The sequence below is a fragment of the Pteropus alecto genome, unplaced genomic scaffold (assembly GCF_000325575.1).
Source record: "Pteropus alecto unplaced genomic scaffold, ASM32557v1 scaffold79, whole genome shotgun sequence".
NCBI classification, from domain to species: Eukaryota; Metazoa; Chordata; class Mammalia; order Chiroptera; family Pteropodidae; genus Pteropus; species Pteropus alecto.
Window position 1 is genome coordinate 2,796,333 of NW_006494612.1, and position 9,195 is coordinate 2,805,527.

Sequence of the window (9,195 nt, forward strand, 5' to 3'; positions counted from 1 at the left end):
AGCTTCCAGGCTCTTACATTGCACTTCTTACTCTGAGATTCCTAAGAGGATAGAAATTCAGGGGAAAGAAAATATAGGAATAGATTACAAAGCGTCTGCCAATAGTCATGCAGACGCTTCAAAACACACTGAGCAATTTGGCCAGACTATTTGCAGATAAGAAGCTTTCTAGAAATTAGCTGGGCACTTCTTAGAGTAACTTTCCATCTTCTCTCACTCTTACCTTGACTTTTTCCTTCTTTGGTTCATTTCCTTCATGAGATTAATGAAGAGAGTGACAGATAAAGGTTCCAAAGAACGTATGATTCATGAGTCATGTCTATTTTTGCTCTATAGTATTCATTTTAAATGGCAGTAGAGGAAACAGAAAGTAAAAATCTATCTTAAATACTGATTTTGGTGCTTCTGTAATACAATCATAATTACGGAAATAATGCCTTCCCTTTGATTTATACTGTATAGCTTACTACGGTCTGTCACAGACATTTTCTCATTTTATCGTCACAGGTACCCTTAGAGGTAGGTTCTGTTATCCCCATTTTACATGCCAGGAAACAGAGGCCCAGAGAGATCAAATAAATTAGATGATGCAGGAAGACGACCTTAACCCAGTGCACACAGGCAATACTCCGAAAGAGGAACTTTTCTTAAGTATCTTGCTTAATGTCACCTAACTAGTTGCTCTCACTGGAATCTTCCTAAACCAAGTCTGATGGTCTCTCCCTTCGCCTCAGTGCAGTAGCCTTAGTCCACAAAATATAAGATACATAGTTTTAAATATATTTTGGATTATATTTATATATTAGCTTTAAAATTAGTTTGTTGAAGATTCACTAAATGTAATTCTCATAGCCTTGTGTTCTTTTGACCCATTGCCCCTCAGGAAAAAAAAAAGCTTAGAAAGTCCTGCCTACTTTTCCTCTTATTTTTAAATCCTATCATCAAACAGGTCAATTCAACACATGAGTCTTGAGGGGTTTTTTGCGGGGGACGGGGTGCGTATCTCAAATTATGGGGTTTTCAGCCTAATAATGAAAGATAAAACCAGCATTTTTACATATGCATTTACTCATTTATTCTTTCCGTGAACGAGTATTGCCTGCCTATAATACTTTAAATGTTGGGCCAAGCTGGAGGTGAGGCTCAGGTATGAATAAGACCAAGACCCTGATCTCAAATATTTACTTGCCTCTGGAGAGATAGAGAGAGCTATGTATAATTTAATTTATGTTACTGGCCTCTTTTAAATAAATTAGTTCTAGTATTAATTGCTAAGAAAGATCAAGTTGAATTAGAAACACTAATACTTAGCTTTCATTTCCTAGCATTTAATTTGACAGGTATTTTGGGTTTCTCCTCCATACAATTGTACTTTGGCTCAAAAAGATTTTTTAATTAAGAGCAGTGTATGTTCTGACTATATTTGAATCTGACTGTCCAATAGAGAATTCCAGGTTCACTTGTTACATTTGTTCTAGCTGGCAAGAACAGAATATCAATAAAATGCGGTAAGTCTGGCTATGCCTGCAAAGAACATTTTCAAATTTTTGTTATAAATCAGTGATAATTTAGGAGTAGGTGGTCAATTCCTTGAAATGGGACTACAGTATCATTTCTATCTAAATCTTCGGCAGTGTGAATTTCCGGATAAGATCATAAACAAAAAGAACTCCAAGTTTTTTTTTTCAACATTATATAAAACACTCTGTGTTGAGATGTCCTAGGTTTCACCCTCAACCATTCAAGTATTTCATAAAGATTCATAAAATCATGTCAAGTGATTGTTTTATTTCAAAAGAATGCACTCCCAGGACAACAGCAATAATGGGGTGGGGGGATGTCCTGAAATGGAAAGAACACTCTACTAGGGGGCGGTTGGGGAAACAGTTCGTCAGGAGTCCTGGGTTTCTTTCTGGTTTGGCCAGCTGGATGACTTTAGCGAGAGGTGTAACTTCTCCAGGTCTGTTTCCACATCCTATAAAACGCAGCAGTTAAACCAGATGACCCCTAAGTCCATTTCTACAGATCAATGAATGTAAAAGCTTGTTGCTCATTTTAATAAAGCCGTGTTACGTTAAAAGGTCTTGTTGAAACCTCAGCTGGCGGCGCTCCCTTCTAGCCACTCTGCCCAGAATAATGTTTTCGTCACGGTGGCAAAGGAAGTCAGGGTGGCATTGTCCTATAGCCTGTGGCTCAGAGCTTTGGGAGGGATTGATGACTCAGCACGTGGCTTTCTGCCCTGAGGACCAGGGCTGCAGGTGCCCAGGTGGGCCTTGTTATGAGGGAGCTGCCACAACTTTGGGGTGAGGCAGGAACTTGAAATGTGGACCATTTAAAACCACTCAGATTCCAGGACACTTTACTCAAGCTTAGGAGTGTCAACCTCCATGCCTTCATCAAACTGCCACCTTGGATAATTATGCTCCTCAAATTATTCTTGCATTTTGGTGCCATGTGGCATCCACACTTCCTATTCGCTGATGTTGTATAGTTTGCTTGTTGTCATCCAGCCCACAAACCTGATGATAAGGCTTTTTATTGATTGGGGGGTGGGGATAAGAGCGAATCAGCATATTCTTCCTAGAGCCAATAGGTCTGCTCTTTCAAGTCACTAAAGAGAAAAAAGGAAAAGAAGAAAGTAAACAAACAATTCAACACTCTTCCCAACTTGAGGGCAAAGGAAACTGACCACTTCAAAAACACTGGTGTCAATATCAGAGTCACTCTTGGTAGGTGGGGGTCTTGGAAATCCTGGAGAACTTTCACAGAGTTTAATACAACACTTATTTGTATGGAAAAACTATTTTTTTAGGGGATAATAAGTTATGAAACTACAAAGCTGTATAATCTTTAAACTATGAGATGTCGACATAATTGTTTTGAGATCAACCAATCAGACCACACATTTTGTACTACCAGGTTATAATGAGTGTCATTAAACATCATGATAACAACGCCCTCCTTGTTTGCTAACAAAGGGGCATTCTCTTCATGTATCACTGATGACAGCTGATGCGGCACAATTAAAGTCATCTACTCATTCCCTCTTTTTCCTGATTTATTCCAGAGCTGTCATATTTTCACCTCCCGAATTTTTCTTTTCCTCCTTCTTCTCCTTTTTTATCTTCCTCTGGGCTGAACTAGATTTCCTCATGTGAGGAAACGTCTCCTTACTGACCAGTCAGGTACTTCGGGTGATACTTAACTTTTCCAGGTCACTGGGACACCGTTTGGTGAACTGGAGTCAACACTTAACCAAGTGGAATTCCAATAGCTGGAGACATCTGCTGCCTCCCAAGATGACCGATATTTTCAGAGGAGTTGTTTACTCTCCTTGCAGAACTAGCCAATGGAGTTATTTCTTCTAGGTGTGCATGTAAACTTGGAAAAATATTCTACTTTTGGAACATATTCTAAATATCTGCTTTTATTTTCATCTATTTTACTTTGTTGGTGTTTCCTATGACTGACGGGTTTTCTGTGATTTTAGGCAAGTTATTTAACCTTTGAATTACCATATACTTATTTCTAAAGTATCAAGGGTACAATTAAGGGTTTTTATTTCATTCATCTAATATTTATGAAACCCAAACTATGTGCAGGATGCTTCATTTTGTGTTGTTGGAGTCATAGGACAGCACAATATCTGCTCCTGTTCTTTAGATATTTATAATCCAATTGAAAAGGTAGACATTTACACATGAAAATAAATCTAACAGCACAAGACGATACATGACAATGTAAAAAAGACAATGTTGTATTTATATTCAACACTGTTGTTTGTTTTAACGACATTTTGGAAACTGTCTAAATGTTCAGTAATAGAAGACTGGTTAAACAAATTATGATCATCTATACAATGGAATACTATACAGCTGTTAAAAAGAATGGAGTAGCTCTACATATACTAAAATGGAAGAGCTCCAAAATGTACCTTTGAGAGAAAAAAAGCAAGTGTATAATATTGTGAACTGTGCTACCACTTGCGAAAAGAAAAAATGAAATATGTATGCAAAGTCTTACATACGCATTGAATATCTTTGAACAGATACACAAGAATCTGGAAAAAGTGAATGCCTGGAGGGAAAACATGAGAGGCTAAAGAATAGAGTAGAAGGAAGACTTACTTTGCTTTAATATCCTCTTCTCTTTTGAATTTTGAACCAGGTACATATATTGTCAATTTTTTAAATAAAAAATAATATTTAAAATCTACCCTAATCCTATGGCCAGCTCTCCACAGTGAGGGCTGGTAAATATTAAATGAGGGACAGAGAACTTTTATCACAGACATCTGAAATAGAGTGAATTCTCTGTAAGAGGTTTTGAAATAGTTCTAGTGGAAGTTCTACTGCTCTCTCCCTTTCAAGTCAGTTCCATTATAATGCTTCTAACACATGGAGCAGATAGAAGAAGAGGTTTCTATAACTCCACACTACTTTAGGTTTGGAGTTTTAGGTCACTGCTTCAACAGGGTTATTTAAAAGGATGTGGGACTACAATGAGGGAGGGTACTTGGGGAACATAGCAGAGCAAGTCAGAAGTACTGTGAGCAGAAGATTCCTCTTTCCATGAGAACCTCTGCTGACTCTGTCACGCTTGTGGGTATCCTCTGTCACCTGGACAGAGACTGGCAGCCCTGGCTTCTGTCATAAGATGGGTCATGTTTTCTTGCTTCTTTGTTCTTCTTGGCACATTCCCAGAGGGTATGGAAGTTTATCAGACCTTTGTTTATAGATGATAGCACTTCATAGACTAGTAGAATCTCAGAGGTAGGACAGACTCTGGAAATTATCACCAGTAACCTCATATTATAGTCATGTCATGAGGATGAGTGACCTGCCCATGGACACATCAGACATCAGGTGCAAAGCTGGGACTACACCCTTGGCCTTCTAACTCTGAGTCCAGTGCTCTTTTTATGATGCTATGTATACTGAATATCTCCTTGGATTTTTTGTAGGGGTGATGCTATGGCCATGACAGTTACTCCTCTAAAAATGATTGAACACTGTGATGGCAAACTCAACAAGTCAGGTTCAGGGCTTCCTTAAGGCTAGCCTAACAAGACAGATTTTGGGGTGGGAGTAAGGGGAACAGGTGGTTCCCCGCTCCTGCTGGAGAAAAGGTAGGTGATCATACAGACCTCCCGGCAAACAGCCAGGACCGGTAGTCTTGAGGATACCAATACTCTTCTAACTCCACCTCTTCACCGTAGATCCAGTCCAACCTGGAAGTTTCAGCATCAAAAATCTCCATCCCAAAATGTATCTTAGGACAATTTTTATCAGTGATGAATTACATAAAGCCTCCTACAGTCTCGGATCTTAAAATCATACTTCAAGACTAAAGCAATAAGGAAGATAGACAACTTTTGTCTCTTTTTTCTGCAGGAAAAATATAATAAAATAAAACCCCAGTAACTGGACTAACTTTAAAAAATGTAATAAGAGCCAAAATCTTCCTCAGTTCGATACCATTTTTCTTTTTGCTACATATGTGAGTCCCCTTTGTCTATGGGACCAAGTTAAGTTTCTGGGCATCAGAGCCCACTGGGTCAGGCTGGCAAACAAAGTCATCACTCCCGGACACTGCCTGTGAGCCCTGTTGACAGTCTCAACTCTGTAGCTCTGATGCCTTTTACTTTCTATTTTCTAAAATGAATTTCCTCTTTTATAATGATTTCAGAAAATGGACTCTGGACTTGGAGTTTACAAGAGCAAGAACCAACTTATCTTTGCCCTGGTTATGAATCACTACCTCTTCCCACCCATGTCCACAGACACCTGAGTTAATTTAGTCTCATCTAATTCCTTCTGCTGTTTTCAGTGGGACTTCCGCCACCTAGGCAGCATGAGTCAAAAGGGATCATCCTCCTCTTCCGACTGCTCGATGAATTAAGGTATTTGTTTGGAGCTGAATGTTTACAACAAAAACCACCAACCATCTTGTTTTTTCATGATTTGACAGCCCAGAAGCTGAGCAGCAGGGAAAGGGCCCCTAGTCCTGTTGAGAAGAGACTTTTCTTGACTATCGTTTGGCTTTCATTGAAAGATTTGAAACTTCTACCCAGTGTCCAGTATCCCAGGTCTAGATGAATAAAACAGTGTCAGCACCTAAGCTAACCTTCATTCTTCATTTCCAGCCGCAGCTCAAGGGTTTTGCTGTCTGTCTTTGGAAATGACTCAACTAACAGATGGGGGAGCAAGGGGACTGCACCACTAAATTAATTATACACCATCTTTAGGCTTCGTCCTTTCATTTACTGAGTCGGTGTTTAATTAACAACTTAAAACTGCACTTCCTTGCAGATGAGTTAGTTTTTCATAAGATCATAAAATTAAAGAAAAAGTCTGCCAAGCTCATGGCTCGCTAATCCTTGTTCCTGGCCTGACCCTGATGACTTTCATTTCTGACTCCTCTCTAGGACTTCCCTATATGCGAGGTATCCCAGGAGGGGCAGTGAGTTTTCACTGCTGCATCCGTCACCTTTGGAGCACTCTCCTTGTTGGATCTATCCCAAGGACTATTTCCCTATCTTCTCACTTTACTTTTGTCTTTTCTACATTTTTATTTGCCAGATATTAGCAGATCATAGAGTTGACAGCAGTATGTACATTACAGTTCTGTTTTAGGTAATGTTCATTTTTAGAATGAACACACATATTTGCTACATACCTCCATGGCTTCTTTCCTTCTCCATTTTTACTATCCTCTTCTCTCTTGCTCTCTCCTCCCCTAAAGCAGAAAGAAGATGAGTGAGGAGGTGGGGGGCGGGGGGAGGGGAGGTTACTCTTGTTCTAATCCGGAACCAGTCTTCGGTCCTGGTTCATTCTCCTCCCTCCTTAAAATAAGAGTCGATGTTCAACAAATGCTTTAGAAATACTAGCTCTTATGACACCCAACAATAGCATGCTTGTCCCCATTTTACCATGGAGGTGGGCTGGCTTCTAATACAGTGAAAAGATACCCTGCCTCTCACCACTTATGTGCTGCCTAATCACTTCTTGGCTAATTAACACACACATACACACACACACACACACTTAAATTTTAAAATAATTCATCTGATGTAATTTGGATTGGTAAATATTAACTTCTTTGAATAAGTTGACATAGAGCTCAAAATCTAACACAGAAATGTTATACTTACCAAAACCATATAAGTTATTTTGATGGAAAGACCTTATCCATCCAGAATATTAGCCTCTGATACACCAGAAAGGGTTTCATAAAAGTTCAATGCTAAAACCCAGTACTTGGCTTATTAGTTGAGCCCCCTCATTCAGAGTCATTTTAGTTCCATTTACTCTTACTTTCTACACAATTCTAAAAAGGCCCAGGGTCTTCCTTCTAATCCATAGAAAAGGCAGAGCTGGAGGAAAAGATGCTGGAAGCCTGCATCTAGAGTGTGTAGCAGAGGTAGCTGATACCTAAAGAGAAGGAAAAAGAGCTTTGCAAAGGTGTAAATGTAAGACCATTTAATGTAGGAGATGATAGCCCCATCCACTGCTTTCCTGACTTCGAGAAATATAGTAACTTGTTCATCATAACGTCCCTAAGTCACTAAGACAAAGACACTCCATGATCAGCTGTAACAAGATGAAGAGATTCACAACTTTTTCAAGGAATTCCTGTACATTTGGGTAAAGTTTTATTGTCTGAAGGATATCAGTAACACCAAGATAGCAAAAATGACTCATTCCCCAAGATTTCTAGATAGACAAGTTTTGCTTTGTATGTACATGCAAGTTATCTCCGAGATAAGTCACACTGTCACTATCAAACTAGTTTTTGATAACTATAATTTTATATCATCCAGTGACAAGTTCTCAGATTATGACACATTAATTAGTCTTAACTTCATGAATCTCTAGAGCATGTATGACTCCTTCAGGAGACCCTGAATTTCTGCTAGTAGAGGTTTCATAACTGATTCTGGCAAGAGCAGGAGTTAGCCTAGGACTGTGGTTATTCTGCATGCAGAAGAGTCTCATAATCTCTTTGGGGGGCCTGGACTGTGTAAAAAGATCCCTCCGTTTTTGCATAATGGTGCTTTACTTCCTGAATTATAAAAATATTTTTACTAAAGAGAAAGAAACTGGGTTTGTGGCATACTTTTGTGATAGGTTTTAATTTAATTCTCCATGTTCAAATGAACCTGTCAGTTATGAAACGGACTAAATAAAATGATATGATATATTTCAAAATCAATGGAACCTTTTTATTCACTCTTCCCATCTACACACAGTCAAAAGCCCACCGTAATCACCACTCTCAATTTTTGGGTTAAATAGCATTTTTAAACTTTCTATTATGGAAATTTCTAAACATCCAGAGAAGTAAAGACAATAGTATAATAAATCCCAACGTACCCTTCATTCAGCTTCAACTATGATGAATATTTTGTCAGTCTTAAACAGTATGCCTTAGTGTGGCTCCATGAAACTCCTTCTACTTCAATTTTCCCCCAGCCTGGAAATATCTGGGACTGGCCTCCTGCAGAGCAGAGCAGCCAGGCATCCAGCCACGCAGTGTGACTGAGAGGATGTCAGAGGCTGCTTGCCCCACAGTGATGAATGCCAGCACGAGTGAGTCATTCTCGGCGCTAACCACTACTCTCTCGCTCTCGCTCTCTCGGGTTCTCTTTTAAAATGCCCTTCTGCTGGGAAATTACTAAAATCTTATGAATAGTTTTATCAGAGCAAGTTGGTTTTTATCAAACGATTTTCTTCGAGAACAGAAGACTTGGGAGAGACAATCTAACACCTCTGTAGCCTGGGAATGGACGGGGCCCTGAAACAGGGAAAGGAGATAGAATAATGTGAGGTAAGAAAGCCAGATTCACAATGCCGGCCAGGATTAGTCTTAGCAGTACTTTTTTTAAGAGGTCACCTTAGAAAAAAATTTATAACTGAAATATCTTTATTACTAATAATCAGGATTTGGAAGTAGTGAAAAGTATAAGGTAGAAAGCCCTTTTATCATTTTTTAAAAATGGTTTAAATTTACGTCAATTTAAACACTTTTTAGTTAACATAAGACGATATTTAAAAGTTCCCAACACGGACAATGGACTAGTGGTTACCAGAGGGGAGAGGGGAGAGGGGAAATCTAAAAATTTTAAAAATAAAGAACAAAAAGTAAAAAAATAAAAAAATAAAATGTTAAAAAAATTTAATAAATAAATTTAAT

The 9,195-nt window shown here is 38.8% G+C and overlaps 1 long non-coding RNA gene across 1 annotated transcript; it reads right to left on the reverse strand.

The window, feature by feature from the left end:
* Positions 1-1,781: 1,781 nt before the first annotated feature.
* LOC112474301 lies at positions 1,782-8,536 on the reverse strand. Its single transcript, XR_003044331.1, has 3 exons — positions 8,376-8,536; positions 6,679-6,738; positions 1,782-2,611 (listed from the first exon to the last, which is right to left on the reverse strand). It is a non-coding gene; the product is annotated as an uncharacterized LOC112474301 (long non-coding RNA).
* Positions 8,537-9,195: the final 659 nt, after the last annotated feature.